The sequence below is a fragment of the Ambystoma mexicanum genome, chromosome 2p, assembly GCF_040938575.1.
Source record: "Ambystoma mexicanum isolate Mex_15411 chromosome 2p, UKY_AmexF1_1, whole genome shotgun sequence".
In the NCBI taxonomy this organism is placed as follows: Eukaryota; Metazoa; Chordata; class Amphibia; order Caudata; family Ambystomatidae; genus Ambystoma; species Ambystoma mexicanum.
In genome coordinates, this window is record NC_090923.1 from 529,127,907 (window position 1) to 529,148,861 (window position 20,955).

Genomic DNA, 20,955 nt, shown 5'->3' on the forward strand with positions numbered 1-20,955 from the left:
ATTCACAGCCATTTTTGCTGTGATTTAAAGATATGGAACCTTTTTTAGTTGTTTAATGAGATCTTCATACTTCAGCTCTAAAATCTAACTTTTCTGTAACTTCTCTTCTAATTGCTGAAGTGATTTCTGAGCCTGTTCCAGGTCTCCAGTCTGATTCAGCATACCGCCTCTTTATTTTGATCTCTCTTTTCAACTAATTGTAAATAGAAATAGAAATGAGCCGTGAGATGAGCCATTTGAATCTGTTCTTCACAAATAGTTATGGTCATGTAAAATGCCTCTAACGCTTTGTCTAAACACCCACCTTAAAGGCAAATGCCAGTTCTTACTGATGTTACCTTTTCCATCATTCTATTTTGCTAGCTCCCAGCTGCCATCTCTGGCCATTCACCACAAATAAATAATTTAGGAGATGTTCTCTCGACTTATCCATCTCAATAGCACTCATTTTAAAAACAGCATTTGTGCACCCATTTTTCACTCTCTCTGCATAGGGGCAAAAATCTCATCCTAGTGCTGCTAGATTTCCACAATTTGTATTTGTATTTTATTTATTTGTATTGCGCGCCAAGCCAGGGGGCATCTGGGCACATTTCGTAAGGTTTCATAGTTACATATATACATTATAAGGTACACAAAAATACAAGGATAAGAGATACATTATTTACAAATTGAGTATGCTAAGCATAGGTGCACAAAATACAAGGATACAAGATACATTACCTACAAGTAGAGCAAGCTAAACATTGGGCATGGAGCAGGTTGGTAGTAGGCACATTTACATGATTATGGGAGGGTTCACATGTAACAGGTTGGGCATAGGCGTAGGCGTAGGGTCTGGTATTGACTTTACTTCTGAAGGAGTGGAAGGATAGTTCAGTTCTGAGTTAGATGGGTAGAGTGTTCCATAACTTCACAGCAAGCACAGGGAAGCTGCTGCCCCCAGCCTTCTGAAGCTTGAACCGCGGTACCTTGAGGCAGTGTGCCTGGGCACCTCTAAGGGGACAGTTAGAGGTGTTGCGAGTGAATAGATTTCACAGGTAGCTCGGTGCAAGGTTTGCAAGGCACTTGTGTGTGAGTGACAATGATTTGTGGGTGATTCTTTGGTTGACAGATAGCCAGTGTAGGCTACGTCTGGTATCTGAGATATGATGGGTTCTGAGGATATTCAACGCTTCCTAATGGCATTGTTTTGAATTATTTGTAGTTTATTTGTAGTTTGTTTGTATTCCGTTGGCAAGTCACTAGATAAATAGTTGAGTTTCAACAAGACCAGAGATCTGGCTAAAGTGGTTAGAAAAGGTCGGCACGCAGTGATGAGTTTGCATATGTAGGCAGCTGAGGAGATTATTGCATTAGTTTGTCTGTCTAAAGATAGTGTACAATCTAGGTAGATACCAAGGGTTTTTGCATCCTTAGAGACACTGATGGTGTTACCGTCAATGGTGAAAGAGTCAAAGTTGGGCTCTCACTTATTAAGTCCATGTTGTGAGCCAAGGAGGAGTAGCTCTGTCTTATTGTTAAGACAGAGCCCGTGTTGTGCCATCCAGGCCTGGATAACAAGGTAAATGTCGTTAAGTGCTTTGGAATCTGCTTTTTGGTCTCCAGTGATGGGGATGAGTATTTGGGTGTCATCTGCATAATTAGTGTAGGTGACACCCAAATGATCAAGGATATCGAAGAGGAGCTTTATAAACACATTGTAAAGTGTGGGAGATACTCATGCGCCTTGGGGAACTCCACACAAGACTGGTGCAGGTTCGGCGGAGGCTGACGGACAGAAGAGCCTCATAGATCTAGGAGGTTATTAGATTCTAGATGATCCTGGATTTGCAAGTAGGCTGCTCTATCCAGGGTTCTTAATAAAAAGGGGACTGTGGTGATAGGCCTATAGTTTGTGGGGATGCTCGGATTTAATGATGGCTTCTTAAGTAATGGGAGAACCCAGGTGTCTTTGAGGTTATTGGGAACGATGCCAGTGTTAAATGAGGTGTTTATTAGTGAGGTGATGAATGGCGCTAGCTCTTTCATTGCCTCCTTAATGAGGAGGGCTGGGCAGGTATCTCCGTGACAATTAGATGGTTTAAGTTTAAGGATTATTTTTTGATGGAGAGTGGTGAAAAATTGAATAGCTAGTGGGTGTGCTGTAGGGGGGCTGAAGAGGTGTTTTGGTGTGTGTCGAGTGATGGACTGTTTTTTTGCATTCGATTTTATTATGGAGCATAGTGATTTTACATAGTAGTGCTTTTTGAATGTTGGAGCCCCATGTGCTGTCTTTGACGCACGTGTCGGGGGCGAGGGGGCTGCTGGGGATTCTAATTCTCTGAGTATCTTAAAGAGTTCTTTAGTACTCGATTTGGCTTGGGTGATCCGGTTGTTGTACATGTCTTTTATGGCTTGTAAGATCGCATCTTTGTAGTTGAGGGATGCTAGCATCAGGTTGTCCTTGTTGGGTGCAGCGGGAAGACTCTTCCAGAGGGCCTTTACCTTCTTTTTTTCTTGCGTAGTACTCTGAGAGGCGGCGTAAACCAAGAGTTGAGGTGTGTGCGTGGTTTAGACCTCCATAGTGTAAGTGGAGCAATAGTCTTGATAGCCTTGAGGACAGTTTGATTGTAAATATCAACCAACACCGTAGGGTCTGTATGCATCTCGCTAGCATTGTTGAGGATGGGTAGTATCAGTGGAAGCAGTTTTTCCCCTGGTTGTATCCCTATTGTTTCTAGTACTGATGGGCGGGAGATGTTCTGCTTGATGCTCTGGTTGTCATACTTGATGGTGAATGTGATCAGATGGTGGTCTGACCAGGCACACGGAGTGTTGGATAGGAGGTTTATGCTGCAGTTGAGGTCTCCAAGCCAATCAAGGGTCCTGCCTTTGATGGGGGTGGATTCCAGGAATGCGGTGGAGGCAGCCTAGTGCCGTTATTGTATTGGCGATGTCTAGAGCTTTGGTATCCTTAGCATCTTGGAAGCCAAGATTGAGGTCACCCAATAGAATAATTTGCAAGCTGAGCTTGGTTTTGGTGGAGAGAAGGGTGGTAATATCTTCTTCAAATGTGGATACTGGCCCAGGTGGCTTGTAGATAAGGTGCATAGTGAGTGTTTGGGTAGCTGAGACAGGAAGCTTGACGGACAGCAGGTCTGAGAGGGGAAAGGCTGACTTGCCATGGGTATGAGGCCTAAGAAGGTTCGGGATATGAAGGCGACACACCCGCCTATTGACTGGTTAGAATCTCTATTGAATCTAGTGATGGAGTAGTCATTAGGGATGGCGAGAGAGATGGCCCTGCTACACCATGTAACCTGGTCTCAGTGATCGCTAAGAATTCGAGGTCTTGTGTTGTGATATAGTCAGCGATATCTAAGACATGAGCTGGGAGTGATCTAGCGTTAATTAGTGCACCCTTAATAGGGGTGGTAGCTTTGTCTGGGATGTGTTTGATATTGGTGGTGGTATTGAGTTCCTTTGGCAAGGTACACTTGGTAGGTACGATCTTGGGGATACCTCCTAATTTAATAGAGGTATTGTGAATTTTGGTCATGGTAATGGTATTGGATGCTGACGGGACTGGTAGAAATCTGGTGCCTAATCTGAAGTTTCTATAATTCAGAGCGCAAGGTTGATTCTGTGTGGGTTTGGTGGCAAAGTGTTCAAGCCATAAGGCTAGTGAGTGCAGGTAAGGGCTGTGTAGTGATGTGGTGGTGGTTGGAGTGGTTCTGTGGATAGGGTGTAGGCAAAAGGGCAAGAAAGCTGAAGGTGGGATGCTATCTGCTGGAGGGAGCCTAGTGCTCATAGTTAAGGATGTGTAGGCCATTTTGTACATGTTGTTGGATGTCCGAGTGGGCTGGATAGATGGGTGGCTGAAGGTGGGAGTGGCAATGGTAGGCCGTAGCAGATTGCCAAGTGGTAGTGTTGTGTAGCGTATTATATAAAGCAAATACATAGTGAGGTGTTTTGCAAGCTGGCTATGCGGATGGCCACAGTAAGAAGCAATTATTACACAAAAATGCATGAAACAATTCAAACAGCTTGTTAAGGATATCAGGCACGTTGGACTAAAAGTGCATGAAACAATTCAAACAGTTTGTTAAGCATATCAGGCATGTTAGATTAAGAGTGCAGTAAAACGCAAAACGGACCGATAGTGCTAGGTAGACATATGGGCACGTTAGGTTGGATGTGCAAGGATAGATAAGCAAGGCAATTGACAGAAAGCGGCATTACAGTATGGTGCCGTATTGTTATATCTTCTTACTGTGGTCTAATAAACAGAAATAGCATTAGAAGACATAGGGGCTACATCAGTATTAGCATTTGTGGGTGAATAATAGTAAAAAGTCAAGTGTGACGATGCGAGTCGCCCACTGGTGTACTGCGCAGGTGAGGGCGTAGTTCGCTCTTGTGGTGGCGGCAGTCAACGAGGTATGTTATAGTGGATAGCAGGATTTGCAGGAGGTCAGGAATACAAATTAGGCTTACCCTGTGATGGTGTTAGTTGAGGTGAGCACGTCAGGGACAGTCATGGACGTAGATAAGCAGAGTTGAACGTTCTGCGGCCGCGGGTTGATCCGGACAGGCACAGACAGGCTAGTGCCTTAAATAGAGTGCCTTTAATGGGAGGGCCGGCTTGTGCCTTTCTGGCAGAGCTGGACCAGATAAATAGCAGCGTCATATCAATGAGCTGCGAGATGGTTGCTAGGCAACCTGTAAACAAACAGTGGCAGTGGCCATTTTGTGAGGCTCCACGTGTCCGTCTGTGCACAGTGCTAAAGGCACGGAAATGATGGTAGAGGGGCGCAGATGATTTTCAAACGAGTCTGGGGGGGTCCTTCCTGGCAGTGGGGGATCAATGTGGCAAAGCAGAAGAGCATTCAGTTCTGCTTACCCCGCATCAGCAGTCTCGATGCTGTGGGATCGGACTTCTCCTGAGGCTGGCGACGATGATACGGGCTGGGCTACTGCCCACCCTAGGAAGAGAAGAGCAAAGGCCAAATCAATGCCATACCGAATGTCAACTCAAATCAGATTACATTTGCATTACTTTGCACAATCTAATTTCTCTATACACCTCACTGATTCTCAGGGGTCAAACCACAGTGGTACTTTAACAATTACATGAATAACCTGCCATCCACCTCAATTCGGTTATACTAGAATGAATCACCTGTCAACAGTGGTCTTGTCATTAATCAAGAAACAGCAAGTTAGATCCCTGATACAAACCCCCACATGTAATGAAACATTTAGAGACTAGGCGCAACATGGGGAGTTTGTTCCCCACGAAGTGCCACTCGATATATAATTTGATTCTGCTAGTCCTGTATACAACTCATATAGAGCAACTGAGACATCTCCCCCTGTGCCACCAATAAGCCAGGAACCAGGCTGGAGTACAGAAAGAATATATATTTATTAAATCATAGGTTCCATGAATATTTGCACCAAATGATTACACACACCACCTTCTCTGTGGCACAAAACAACTTTTTTGGATTTCGCTTTTGAGTCTCATGTACATGGAACAAAGGCCAAATAAACAGGTCAACCCTCCAGTCCCACAAAACCCCCCAAATTTCAAAATTAAACAATACTTTGGAACATTACAAGATCATGAGCATTAGCATTCCTTGATAAGGGTTAGATCCAAATCAAATGCAAACATTTACTATTTTCAAAACCAATTTCACACATGCAGTGCTTTGTATGTGATTTCTCCCATACACCCAGAGGGGTGAGGGCAGGAGCCCCCCCAGCCCTACAGCCCAGCAGAGGATCCACAGCAGGACCCAGGCACGGAGCGTGCCACTGTGCAGGGCCTGCCTGACCCTGTCCGGAAGAAGTGCCTGACTCGCCCATGCCGGGCGCATCGCGGCACGATATCGAGGCTGAACCTCGATTTGATCTGAAAGAACCGCCGGCAGGCGGAATCGCCGGCGGCCAATCCTAAGGCCATACAAAGGCCTGTTCTGCGCCCAGGTTCCCCCATTTCTCCCATACACCCAGAGGGGTGAGGGCAGGAGCCCCCCCAGCCCTACAGCCCAGCAGAGGATCCACAGCAGGACCCAGGCACGGAGCGTGCCACTGTGCAGGGCCTGCCTGACCCTGTCCGGAAGAAGTGCCTGACTCGCCCATGCCGGGCGCATCGCGGCACGATATCGAGGCTGAACCTCGATTTGATCTGAAAGAACCGCCGGCAGGCGGAATCGCCGGCGGCCAATCCTAAGGCCATACAAAGGCCTGTTCTGCGCCCAGGTTCCCCCATTTCTCCCATACACCCAGAGGGGTGAGGGCAGGAGCCCCCCCAGCCCTACAGCCCAGCAGAGGATCCACAGCAGGACCCAGGCACGGAGCGTGCCACTGTGCAGGGCCTGCCTGACCCTGTCCGGAAGAAGTGCCTGACTCGCCCATGCCGGGCGCATCGCGGCACGATATCGAGGCTGAACCTCGATTTGATCTGAAAGAACCGCCGGCAGGCGGAATCGCCGGCGGCCAATCCTAAGGCCATACAAAGGCCTGTTCTGCGCCCAGGTTCCCCCATTTCTCCCATACACCCAGAGGGGTGAGGGCAGGAGCCCCCCCAGCCCTACAGCCCAGCAGAGGATCCACAGCAGGACCCAGGCACGGAGCGTGCCACTGTGCAGGGCCTGCCTGACCCTGTCCGGAAGAAGTGCCTGACTCGCCCATGCCGGGCGCATCGCGGCACGATATCGAGGCTGAACCTCGATTTGATCTGAAAGAACCGCCGGCAGGCGGAATCGCCGGCGGCCAATCCTAAGGCCATACAAAGGCCTGTTCTGCGCCCAGGTTCCCCCATTTCTCCCATACACCCAGAGGGGTGAGGGCAGGAGCCCCCCCAGCCCTACAGCCCAGCAGAGGATCCACAGCAGGACCCAGGCACGGAGCGTGCCACTGTGCAGGGCCTGCCTGACCCTGTCCGGAAGAAGTGCCTGACTCGCCCATGCCGGGCGCATCGCGGCACGATATCGAGGCTGAACCTCGATTTGATCTGAAAGAACCGCCGGCAGGCGGAATCGCCGGCGGCCAATCTTAAGGCCATACAAAGGCCTGTTCTGCGCCTGTTACGCGCATGGCAGCGCGGAGTGGCCATCAACTCGGCTCAACCTACACCCCACCCTCCACCAGAACCCTCTCGCATAAGGAGAACGTACTGTAAGTACCTGCAAGTACCGGGACATTACTGCACGCATGTACTTTTAGCCACCTCTACCCAGATGGTCTAAGGTCACTACTACCAGTCACACACCCTCTGGTCATATACTGTGTTGTGCCTTACGGTCGCATAGTGACCACACTACTGTGTTGTGCCCTATGGTCGTATCTAGACCACACTACTGTGTTGTGCCCTATGGTCGTATCTAGACCACACTACTGTGTTGTGCCTTATGGTCGTATTTAGACCACACTACTGTGTTGTGCCTTACGGTCGCATAGTGACCACACTACTGTGTTGTGCCTTATGGTCGCATAGTGACCACACTACTGTGTTGTGCCTTATGGTCGTATTTAGACCACACTACTGTGTTGTGCCTTATGGTCGTATTTAGACCACACTATTGTGTTGTGCCTTATGGTCGTATTTAGACCACACTATTGTGTTGTGCCTTATGGTCGTATTTAGACCACACTACTGTGTTGTGCCTTACGGTCGCATAGTGACCACACTACTGTGTTGTGCCTTATGGTCGTATCTAGACCACACTACTGTGTTGTGCCCTATGGTCGCATAGTGACCTCACTATTGTGTTGTGCCTTATGGTCGCATGCCCTGATTTTGCTGCCCACATAGCATTCTGATTCTAGTTGTGCCATGTTGAACGATACCCTCGCCATGCCTCAACAATCCACTAGCTCACCAGCTGCCCCACTGGCATTCCCCTCCAACATTCCTCCTACCTACTTCCTACCATCATTCTTCACTGAAAGTATCCCCACAGCACGTCACCCTCCACCCAGCATAACTTCCTACACTAGACCCATCCACACCAGGAACCAACTCCTAGGTCTCCGTTCTAGATACCCTAGACTCACCCACCAAGCACCTCCCACCACTCTCAACACGCCTAACACGCCATCCCTTACAGTCAAAACACCCTTACCTAAACCCACCATGCCGCACCCCATCCCGGCGACACCACTCAACACCACCCCTACCTCGGCCCAACACACACACAACCTACAGTGTGCCCTCATAAACGCCAGATCCATCCCTGCCCATGCCATTGAAATTCACGAACTCCTAATTAGCTTGGACCTTGACATCTTAGCCATCACCGAGACTTGGCTGCACAGCGCTGCAGGGCCAGCCCTCAACCTTACTATCCCACAGGGGTACGCCATTATCCGGCAAGACCGCCTCTCCTCAGTAGGTGGTGGGGTAGCATTCATCCTGAAAGATCACCTCGAGGCCAGACAAATCACCTCCAATCTAGGTGACACCATAGACTCTCTAGCTATAAAAATTGCCCTCTCCCCTAACTCCACCATCACCTTCAACCTAGTCTACCGCCCGCCCGGCCCACTAACTGAGTTCCATGAGAACCTTGTACACCGCCTAACAGAAAACCTAAAACTCACCTCCAAAAGCATCCTTCTAGGTGACCTTAACCTGGGGTATAACGACAAAAAGGACAAGCCAGCTAAATCTCTTGCACTAGCCTTAAAAGAACTAGGCTTCGACCAAAAAATAACCTCACCTACACACAACAAAGGCCGTATCCTGGACTGGATAGCTGACCACAATTGTCACGTCGACATTAGCTCCATCACCCCGACTCCTTGGTCAGATCACCACCTCATTCACTTCTTTATTCCCGCCGTATCTAACACAAACAAACCTAACCCCATCCCCCCAGCACTGGCAAGATGTGTAAAAAATCTCACGAAAGATAAAATTACACCCCACCTTCACATCCTCTCCACAGACCTCAAGTCATCTGACCCGTCAGAATTAGCAGATATCTACAAGAGCACCATAAGCACCGCCATTGACGCCATTGCCCCCTTGCAGACCAAAAAAGCCAAAACTATCAAACACTCAAATACCTGGTTCTCCACTGAACTCAAAGAACTCCGCTCACAGAAAAGAAAAGCACTAAACTCCTGGCAGAAATCGCCTTCCCCAGCCACCCTATCCTCCTACAAAAAAATCACTGCCCAATACAAAAAAGCCATAATCACAGCTAAATCAGTCTCTTATAATGACAGAATTGCTAATGCAAGCTCCGAATCCAAAGAACTCTTCGCCATTTTCAACGAACTCACCACACCGGCCACCAAATCACAAGACATTGTTAAAGACCAAATCTGGTGCAACTCCATACAATCTGCCTTGTTAAATAAAATTGAACTCCTACAAACAAAAATTAACGAGCACCACAAAAACCTATCACTGCACCTCAAATCTCCCACCACCACGAGCCACATGCCCACCCCTAGCTCGGGAACCACATCCACCAAAGCCCCCACTACCCCGTTCAAATTCAGGGAAGTCACAGAACACGAAGTTATTGAGATAATGAACAAGATCAAACCATCCAATTGTAAAGGAGATCCCTGCCCCGCCAGCCTGATCAAAGACTGCACTGAAACACTCGCACCTTTCCTTAAATCATTCATTAATGCCTCTTTCAAAGCCAATACTGTCCCTGACAGTCTAAAAGAAGCCTGGGTGCGCCCGCTTCTAAAAAAAACCACCCTCGACCCTGAAGTAGCTACCAACTACAGGCCCATCACCACTGTGCCTTTCCTGCTCAAGATTCTGGATAAAATGGCCTACACACAAATCCAGGATTATCTCGAAACCAACCATATCCTAGGAAAAAGACAGTCAGGCTTCCGACCAGGTCACGGAACAGAGTCAGCCCTACTTGATCTGAAAATACAGCTTGCAGACACTATGGATAAAGGCAAACCTGCACTCCTTCTCCTACTGGATCTATCTGCCGCCTTTGACCTTGTCAACCACGATATCCTAGGCATGCACCTAAAAAATGAAGCACACTTCTCCCCGGAAGCCATTGCATGGGTGGCCTCTTTCCTAAATGGCAGACGCATGAAAGTCTTCTCAGACACTGCCTCGGCAACCCCTACCACCATCCACTGCGGCGTCCCACAAGGCTCCTGCACCGCCCCCACTCTCTACAATATATTCACCCTTCCTCTCTTCAATGACCTCGACTGTCGTAACATAGCGTACACCAACTACGCAGACGATACGCAGGTACTACTCCCTCTAACTGGTACCTACGAAGAAGATGCGACAGCATTAACCAAAATCTACACAGCCATCCAAACCTGGATGGCGGCCAACGACCTCTGCCTAAACGGGGACAAAACCGAAATCCTCATAGTAGGGACCAATGAAATTCTCAACAAACTCCCCCCCCAATACAAATCCTTCAACATCGACAACTCCACCATCACAGTCTCCAAGACTGTTAAAACCTTAGGCGTTCACCTAGATGCCTCACTATCTATGTCTCGCCAGGTCAACGCCATAGCCTCTTCCTCGGCACTTACCACCAAGATGATAAATGCTGTCAAGCCTTTTCTCTCCGCTAAAAACTGCCTGTCCATCGCCAGAGCCACTATAGGGACAAAACTAGACTACTGTAATGCCCTGTTCCTAGGCACCTCCGCCCACAACCTAAAAAAACTCCAAATCACGCAAAACAATGCGCTCCGGGCAGCACTGTCCATTCCAAAAAGAGAACACATCTCGCAAGCAAGGAAAGATGCTCACTGGCTACCCGTGAAGGAACGCATACTCTTCAAAGCCATGACCATCACACATAGATGCCTATCCCTGGATGCCCCACCCTATCTCGCAGAAAGAATCACACCGAAAGCCTCCATCAGACCCACCAGAGCGCACCGCACCAACATGATTGATGTCCCCACGTTTCAAAGATCCAGGGCGGGAGGAACCAGCTTCCAACACCTCGCACCTAAAAACTGGAACTCCTTACCTACCTCACTAAGGAACGAAAAATCATACCATACCTTCCGTAAAAACCTCAAAACCCTCCTATTCCGCTAAAGTCTACCACATGCACTCTCATGCTTGCATTGTAACCACAGCATAGCATAACCTTTAAGCTCAATGTTTATTACCAATGTGAAATGTACTCTGTAACTCGGTTTACATCTGTAAACACATTCCTATGCTTGTGTTCATGACTAAGTCTGCTGTAACAGCGCCACGATGCCCCAGGGCAGTTCTGTGCGCTTTATAAATGCAAATAAATAAATATGTTTCATTTCCCTGTACACTTTAAAATGCTATCTGTTTTGAAAACACAACAGACCTTTGATAATATTTTGGATTGATAAAACCCTTCTTCCTTCTCCACCCTGAACCAACACAACACAAACTCTCTATTCTATCAGTATCACTTTCTCACTCTCAAGAGAGAGCGTGTATTTTTCAATTTGGAACTACACTTTGTTACATTTAGCAAAGCACTTCTCTACCCAGCACCAAACCCAGACCTTCAGTTACATTCAGCACCCCTCTGCTTAAAGGCCAGATGCTCGTGACTTAAGGACGGTGGCAAAGTGCTACGTGCGACAACACATTTGACAAAAATGTTGTTTGATTGTGCTCACGAGACGAATGGTAGTGAAAGTGAAATAATGGTGGTCCGTCGTGAGAAAACCAAACAGCAACGGTGCTCCCAATGGGTCTGTGTGAAACTGTTATGGGTGGCACTTCCTTCGCGTCGCTTTTGGACGCCGTCAGTTCGGTGGGAGGTCCCAAGTGGGTGTGCTAACAAACTTCCTTCTGCCGAGTCCAAAGAGGGAATGGTGACATCAAGGCCAATTGAGGAGGGGCCTACAGATCGCGAGCACCACAGTTGGCTCAACAAAGATTCTTTGGGTCTCAAAGAGCATGCGCACTGTGAACATACACAGTCTACCTTTGCCGATTGGGACTGGTGTGAAAACGACTCACACAGCTGAAACATGGAGGAAACATTTTGTGTTTAACTGACCCCCCCAATTAGGGAATTATGGGGTTGACAAGTAAAATAGGCGTACCCAATTAGATTAACAGACTATAGTTTTTATCCATACTGGGATTAATTTTGAACGTTAACAAAATCACCCTGTGTTATTTGGCTATAGGGGAATTAATTGAATTATTGTTAATCAAAAAATAATAAGGGTCTACTTACATACCCCCACCCATTAACTAAGGGGAAGATATCAAGTCATACAAATCCCCACTGGTTCTGTTGGACAAGCTACTTAACTTGAGAATCTCAGTTTTTGGTGCTCAGAATAGGCATCAAGACTGCATGCTCAGGGGAACACCAGGGTCTCGTCAAACAGCCTCTCCAGGTTCAGTCATCACCCGCCAGCATTCACCCCTCTCTTGGCCTCTCCTTGCTCATGTGACCCAGTGACCTTTTAGTCTTCCCAAACTGCTGTCTCCCAGGAGAGGTTAATCATGCAGCAATAGTCATTGCACCCAAGTAATATCAGGCAGTCTCCCAGGTAATATTAAATCTCCATCCATCTTTCAATAGCTCCACCCAGATGATGTTTAGGCAGCTGTCCTTTTCCCATTGTGCAATGCCTTTTCACACTCTAAACCACACCTCAAAAACAGGGTTGGATTCGCCCCTCTGCCTTTCGGCCCGGCCATGAATCCGTCCCTGGAGAGTGCGGGCCGGTCTCTGGCCACGCCTGGGCCTGTTTGGAGGAAAAAGAAATTGAAAAACATTTTTCTTTTCAATTTTATTTTTCTTCAAAAATCCTTTCATCCTTCTTAGGTCGATAAATGAGTACCAACATAGGTTGGGTGATATTGTATGCATATTTGTTCTATAAAAAAGAGCTTAAGCGTAAGTGCTATACAATAACATATTATCATTTGGCCTTGGACGTCTCCTTGGATTCACAGTTAATTTGACAATATGGATCTATACACACAGATATTAATGATACATATGGTGATCCATTCTTGTATGAATGGTATATCACATTAGTGAAATCATAACCATATTTTTCGTAGTGTACTTAGGAACAATGCCAATTGATGCCACTTCCTGTTTTGTCAAGGGGTGAAAGGTCGTGTTCCATCGCTTCCTGGGATGTCACTTTGGGGTGGGGTCAAATGACATCACTTCTGGTGATGTCATCAGCGGTCAAAGGTCGTGAGGTGAGGGGTTTTGGGTTCTTGTTTTTTTTTGGGTTCTTTCCTGGTCGCTTTAGTGTTTTGTATAGAAATGGGGCTCTTCTCAGGAAACAGAACCTTACAGTCGTGCCTCTAGAAACAGACACTTATATTTGTGAAGGTTATTCTGTGTTTGCAAATATCATGCTTTTCATGTGGAATAAGCCTAGTTATTCTTGCTTTAACAATCACATGCACAGCCTAATCAGTACGCAGATTTCTATTTATTTGAAACAGCATTATGTTATGTGACAGATGTGAATGAAATGCTGCTTTTCATAAGCCAATGAAGGGTATGCCATTGGTTTTTAGTTCTTTGTCATTCACATAGCATTTTATGTGGTAGATGAAAATGAAAGGCTGCTGTGAGGAGCCAGGAATGAGACTCGGACACAAGGGTTCATGTTTTGACTATAGACTTTTATTAAAGAAAATGGGGGTTGGTGAAATGCCTCTCTGTCCCTGCTCTAGAGGGGTATTCCTATCAAAAAGCAAAACAAAACTGTCCCATATCCAAAGTTCCATCCTGGCCCTCACACTTTAACAAAAAAATACTCTACAGTACAAAAGTTCACAATTCTAGAAAGAACCTCCTTCCCTTGTTTTTTTGCATTTAACCTCCAGTTTCAAAAGAATAACCAACTTTCCAAGAGGACTTCTTCCCTCCCCTTAGATTGTTCATGCAGCTTAAAGATCTTGCACCCTTCCCCAATGTTTCTCGTCGCTTCTAGTTTCAAAGGCACCTTTCTCCCCAGGGACCTTTCCTTCTCTTCATACACTTTTGTTCACAGTTCACAATCTTATTGTTTTCCTTTAACTTCTTATGTTAATATGTCACAACCATAGCTCAAAGTTTCCAAGACATGATTTTCCCTTGAGCCACATCATCATAGTTCATAAATGGCGGTTCCTTTTCACAGTTTATACAACAACGACATTTGTCTTCACCTGGTATCCCACCAGGACTTGTATATCTAAAACATTAAATGCTTTGTAGTATCAGGTGGAAAATAACTCCCTTCCCCTGATGTTTGACAGGCCGTGTTCACTAACCTGCCCAACACCGTCACTTCTCTTGGCAAATGTTCACAAGGCCAAACAGGATATTTTCTTCCCTTAGACTCTCACGGGCTTTGTCTTCCCCTGTATATATTTAGCATTTCTCACCAGTTACGAGTTTCCCCTTGTGTATATTTCTTTCCTTTTGTTCTATTTTTAAGTAACAACATCAGTGCACTGGCTACCCGTTAAGCCATTCTCTTCCCCTGGGCTTACTGGTTGCCTTCTGCGTTGCCTCTTCTCCATCTGCTTTGAAGAATTGGCTCGATGGCCCCCCGGCTAAGCGCAGTCTTGCCACTGTGTCTCTCTTCTCAATGCACAATTCCTGCAGCATTTCCCTTGCTCGTGGGAAAACTGCTGGCACCTCCTCCTTGCCTCTGCAAGGTCTGGTCACCCTCTCTGCAGGCTGCCACAGCGCTTCTTACCCTAGCATGGTGTTAAGCTGTGTTACCAACTGGCAGGCAGACCTCTCCATTGCTGCTGCTTCTCCCTCTCCTTCTCTTTGTAGACTCTAATGGGCCTCGCCCTTGCAGGGCAAGGAAACAAACTCTCCTGCCAGTCTGGTGAAGTCAGTAGACTGGGAGCCCCAGCTTTCCTCCTCAGCTGGCTGGCTGGCAATCTCCTTCTCCTTCTCTCTGTAGACTCTAACAGGCCTCACCCCAGCTGTGTAAGGGAATTGGCTCTCCTACCAGCCTGGAGAACTCAGTAGACTGTGAGCCCCAGCTTTCCTCCTCAGCTGGCTGGCTATCTCTCCCTCTGCTGGACCAGTCTTTCCTGGGGTCTGTGCAGGTTCAGCAGACTCTTAGCCCCAGCTCTCCTGGTCAGCTCGGCAGCTCCTTTTCCTTCTGCTGGGCCAGTCTCTCCTCCTTGCCTCTGTCAGGGATTCCACTGCCTCAAAGTAAGTGTCCCGGTCTTCCCTCTTCTGGCTTCTCTGGACTGGCTTCACTCCTTCCACATGGTTTGCTCAGCGAGGGCTTCTCTCGCAGTTCCCGAGTCTTTCCTTGCTTTTATATTGGCTCTGGTCAATAGGATTTGGAGAAAGACTAGACCGCTGATAGTGGTTCTCATTAGGAGTGATCATCGTTGCTCCTCACCGCTTTCTAGGCTTGTCTCAGTTGTTGGAAAGAGACTAGACTGCTGACAGTGGTTCCCAATAGAAGCGATCACCATTCCTCTCCCTCATCACAGTACTGAGAAAGTGATCTTCATTGAAGTGACTTATACTTCCTCGTCCCAGTACTTATTTGAGGAATGATAAGAAGGGGACAATTTATGAGTCTATTAGGTGAGGGATTGTTCTTAGGGTTTTAGAATGGTGGTAGTTTAAGGTCCTTTGATTGGCAGGAATACCGTGTTGCATTTAGCGAGTCCACTTTACTCTTGTTAGAATTGGCTCTACCCACATGGTCCTCCCACGGACAGCCTCACCCAGGATCGAGATCAGGTAGCAGCTGCCCTTCCCTGACCATATGGGGAGAGACTCTCCCAGGGCAAATAGTGGAGACATTGCTAGATTCCTCGCTGCCTTCCTTCTAGTTTGGCAGTCACAATGTGCCTTTCCACTTCCCTTCTGCAGTCTGATTTTATTTTTCACACGTTCCTTGCTTCCACTGCAGTACATACAGTTTGAATTCCCTAGGCACATTAGCAGTGTTGACATTTGTGATGCTGGTTTTTTCAGTCTGTTAGAGTGCCTTCCCCATGACAAGATATTTCTGCACATTTTGGGCCTAACATGGCCTTTCAGTTCTTTTGATCCTGTGGCTGCCATTGAAACCCACACACCAGTGCAGGAAATGAAAAAAATGTATTGGGGAACCCTCTCCTCCTTGGAGGGGCGGGGATGTGGGGTGAAGGGGGCAGGGCCGGATCTCACAATACAGTACCTCTTCATAGTGCAAAATCGTGGCGATTTGCATGTAACCAAAGAGCATTATGGGAACATACGAATTACCACAATTTAAATTTTTAAACATGTCATAGTGATTTAGCAAGAAACCCTTTTGAATAAATAATGGATTTGGACTCTGCTCTTTTTATTGGTTTCAAAACAAAAACATTTCTGTAAATTGCAGGACATATATACTAGTTTGGACAGCTGCAAGACAGTACACGAGGCTTTGACTGTGTCTGTATTCTGTCTCCCGTACGTGCCAAGTCTTTTTAAAGCAGTATGCTTTTGAAGCATGGGCTTCTCCTGCTTTAGAACAGATCTCAGAGTTTCCTGGGTCAGTCCTTAGGGACAGAGCAGAGCTCTGGCAAGACAAACCTTTCCTATGCTGTAAAGTTACATACCCTACCAAGTACCTCGTCATAAATCTTGTGATAACCCAATGATGCAAAATGTAGGTGTGCCAAAACTCAAATGCAGTACTTTTGTAGACATGGCTATGAATGCTCTCCTTGCGGTGGTCCCTCAGACTGCCTTCACCGCACAACCTTTTCACCAGTGACTGCTGAGCCCCATGCCAAGTGGCTCATCTACACTCACACAGCTGTCCCTGCACAAAGCACGTGGCTTCCTCATTTCCATCCTGTTTCAGTGCTTGCTTTGAGGCTGAAGCAGCTTCTCGCCATTCAGCAGGTTGCTATCTCTTCACCATATACGCATCTCACTGGCTTGCAAATGCTCCTGTGCTTGAGCCTGAAGCCTTGAGGTGGGCAGCTAGACCTCCACTTTCTTCAAACAGCTGATCTCGAGTACCAGAGTAACTGTGCTCTGTCAATGCTCTCCAATAAACATATTGGCAGCAATTTTTGTGACGAAATGACTACTGTTCTGCTGATATACAGGGATGAGTAGTGCCTAAATTGCCTGCTCAGCCCCATACTATAATTAAACCAGCAGGCATGGTCAGACTATACTCTCAGGAAAAGTGTGAAACTCAAACCGCAATAGTACAAAGACTCCAAAATAAATCATTGTCCAATCAAGTTTCTATAAAAATATAGATGTTTTATTAAACCATATAAATGCAACTAACTTACAACACAAGCAAAAAGCCATCACAGTAAAGAGAACACATAAGATGCAGATGGTATAGCACTCTCGGTAGGTGAGCAGGGAGTTCAGGCAAGAAATTGCAGTAATGTTACTTTTTAAAAGGATATGCTAGGAAGAACAGGGTGAAAAAGGGGACTGCCAAGTCACCATTGTCCCAGGGGCTACAGGGAATCTTAACAGTATCCTGTTCTTGACTTGTGTAGGTTTGATAGTGTGAAACCAGGCATCTTCGCACTTTAGCTGAGGTCGAGCCAATGTCGAGACGGTTTGAGTTTATGCAATGCCACTGGTGGAACTTGTCGGCACTCGAGGCTGCGAGTCAATGTCTTCCAATGGTTCAGGGTAGTCATCAAGTCGGCGGCGAGATGATGGCATCTTCTGATTTGAGTCAGCAGTCAAAACAGCAAGTTTAATACTGTCCATCAGATCAAGTCAGAGTTCTGAGTCAGCTGCACCCGGGTTGTTCGACACATTCCGCTGCAATGGGTCTAGCTGGCGTCAAGACCGCTCGATGTTCAGCAAGCAGTTCAAAGTCAAAAACAGTGCCAAAATTAGCACAACGTGTCCTGTTTTAGATCCAAGCGCGTTCAACGCAGTTGAATCGGCTTAAAGACAGTGCAAAGCTGCTAAACATGACTCCAGATACTCTTGGACTTGCTCTCCCAGTCCAGGGAGTTTGTCTTGCACCTACAAGTTTTCCTTCACCTTTAGTGGGGAGCCTGCTTCCAGTGCAGCTGGAAGAGTGGCAGGCCTTAGCCCACAGTAGTTCACTCCTGTGTCCTGTGGGGATTTTATGTAGCAGAGGTTTCCTCTGCCTTCGATGTCTTCTATCTTCACCTCTATGGCAAAGGATTGTGGACCAGGAGTGAGGCTGGCCTTTGCTATGAGTGTACTCTTTGAAGTAGGGTTCACAGGAGATCTCCTGATAAGAGTTTCTGTGCCCTGAGGGAAGGTGTTCTCCTTCCTCCCGGGAAATAAAAGGAAGGCAGTATCCTCGCTATTGTCTCAATTGGAGCACTGGAGACAGCCAAACTAGCCATGAATATGCATCGCATTGACATCACTGACATAGGCTCACAGGGTTGACGCTTGCATGAAATCGAATTGGGGTGGTTTTGATAATTGTGTGTTCTTATCAATCACCATACCATAAATAGCGTATTCCTACCCTGCCATCAGGTTGACCAGGCAACAATTGTGCATATTAGTTCAGGGGTGCAGAAGTTAAAATGATACCGCTGTCTTCAGTTACTTTGTGTGCAAGCAGCTGTCAGCAATATACAGCCAATCTATGAACCTGCCCTGTGCTACTTGAGAGCCGGGCAGCAAATGTCAGGAGCCTGGTGCAGCAAAGCTACATCTATGCACTATGGTTTTGGCGTGGAGCTTTCTTTGAAAGGGGAATCAGATTAGCAGACTATTTGGTTTTACAAAACACGATCAAAATTTGCCCTTTTGAATCGCTGTCATTTCAAATGTTCCTTTTTCAATCTTTTCGATCAGTATCCTTCAGTCTTTGGGTTTCAATTTGCGCTAGAGCTGTTTGTAAAATTATACAAATATAAAAAACAGACCTTTCACAACCTCACCGATGGCATCCTGTCACATTTTGGGTCCCTCAACAACGCTCTTGCAATGACAACATAGCAATGCCTGGTCCTACCGACCGCCACCATTTGAACCACTGGTAGGCACCCAGAACGAACATCAGGCTTCTAATGAGAACACGAGATCAAATCAGTTCTGTTCTTTCTCGCCTTCTTCTGAGGGAAGGATGTTAGTACTGTAAAGTAAAGCACAATCTGCTTCAGAGCATGGATGCCTGGCATGCAACTACATGGATCCCAAGACCCAGGAAGGATACACAGTATGGATGATGCAGGATTTTGGGGAAGGAAGGAAGGCTCAACTACAACTTGGTGCAAATAAGATCCTCAAATGCACGTATGGTCCAGATGATTTATTAGCATTTCGGAATCGCTATTGACCTCCCCACAGCCAATCATAATATTTTGCATGCAGCAAATAACTACTGGTATTGACTGCATTCTGAACATTCTATCTTCAGAAACGGACAGGGAAACAACAATGCAATTTCCAGGCAAGATTTGGTTTCAACAATACACTGCCTCTCTGGGGAGGACCTTTTTTCTGCAGCATGCTATTTAACACACAAAAGAAAAAGCATTGGAAAAGGCTTTCACTTTCTTATAGCAAAACCGTTTACTTTTAAATGACACCTAATGCATGCTCATGTTAAAGGTGTTCCAGTTCAAGCAAGTTGCAATTAAAATTATGGATTTATGAAGACAACCATATTGTTTAAATACTACAAAATACAACATTTACTTGACTAACTCAGTTTGTCTATTTACTTTACTCACTCTTAAAGGATAATTTTGACTTCACCTCCAAAACTTCAAACATGTATTACTACTACCAACATGGTCTAATAGCCATATAGACCTCGAGAGGGGTCATTATCGCTTGGGATAATAACCCTTCCCCAAATTATGGCCCTCAGCGAAGTTACCACTCCTTCAGTCTATGCGGCTATATTAAAAAGGACTAACAATTCCTTCAATCCGCAGAGAGCAAGTCCTTTATTAAGCCGACAATTAACTGTTGTTGTCAGAACATAATGTAATATTCTATGATTAACTACAGTGAGTAAGGATTACAAAGTATCTTGAAAAATATAACATAGGCTTGGTTATTGGTCTATGTTTAACCACTGGCAATTATCACTGACACCCAGAAACAGTTATATGTGATTTACAGAATGGTAGATTTAATTGCGGACAAAATACAGAAAAACAGATTTTTTAAAATTTTTATTTGGGGGGTCCTCCCCCCCAAGGCCACTGTTTCTTTTTACCCTTATAACGCCACTCCAACCACATCTCGACCCATGTTAACCCCTTTAACCCCCTACCCTTTATTTATTTAATTAATGTTTGCAGTGTTTTTCGGTATTATGGTTCACTCTGAAATGTACCACTCAGTAATGTTTTAGATATATTGACTGGATACCCCAGAAACATGGAAGGACTGAACACTGGGAGCCAAATATAACTCTCTCCTAAAAATCACATTGACACCTAGGTGTCAAAAAAGGGCTTGAAGTCTGAACCCCTGAACCACCTACAAGTCAGACGGCCACCAAATACCAGAAGCTAAGAAAATGGCAAACGTTGCACAAATGCTGCCTAGTATAACATAATTGGTAACAGGTCACAAGACCCAACCCACCTAAGGGGCCTGCACCTTACGGAAACCCGGAAACCTGCAAAAAGCAGATACAACAGTTATTAGTGTAAGTGGGAGTATACATGACAGACATTGCACTTTATAGATGCCCCATTTCGTGCAATGCTTTTATCTCCTATGGTATGCAATGCGGACATATACATTTCTGTGCTGCCTGCACGCCACCACCGGCCCAAGAATGTTGTTTATGCCCATGTTTGCGTCACACACCCAACGGTACTCTCATCGTGAGCCCTCTTACTGCAACAGGCATACACCAATCAAGCACCCACTAATTAACATCTCCTGACACCTATGGCCAGTCAAGAGATGTTATTAGTGGGTGCTTGATTACATACATGCCAACCCTACAGATTTAGGCAGTAGGCTACTGCTTTTGAAGCAGCCCTACCGCATACAGAATTCAGTGACAGATCCTACT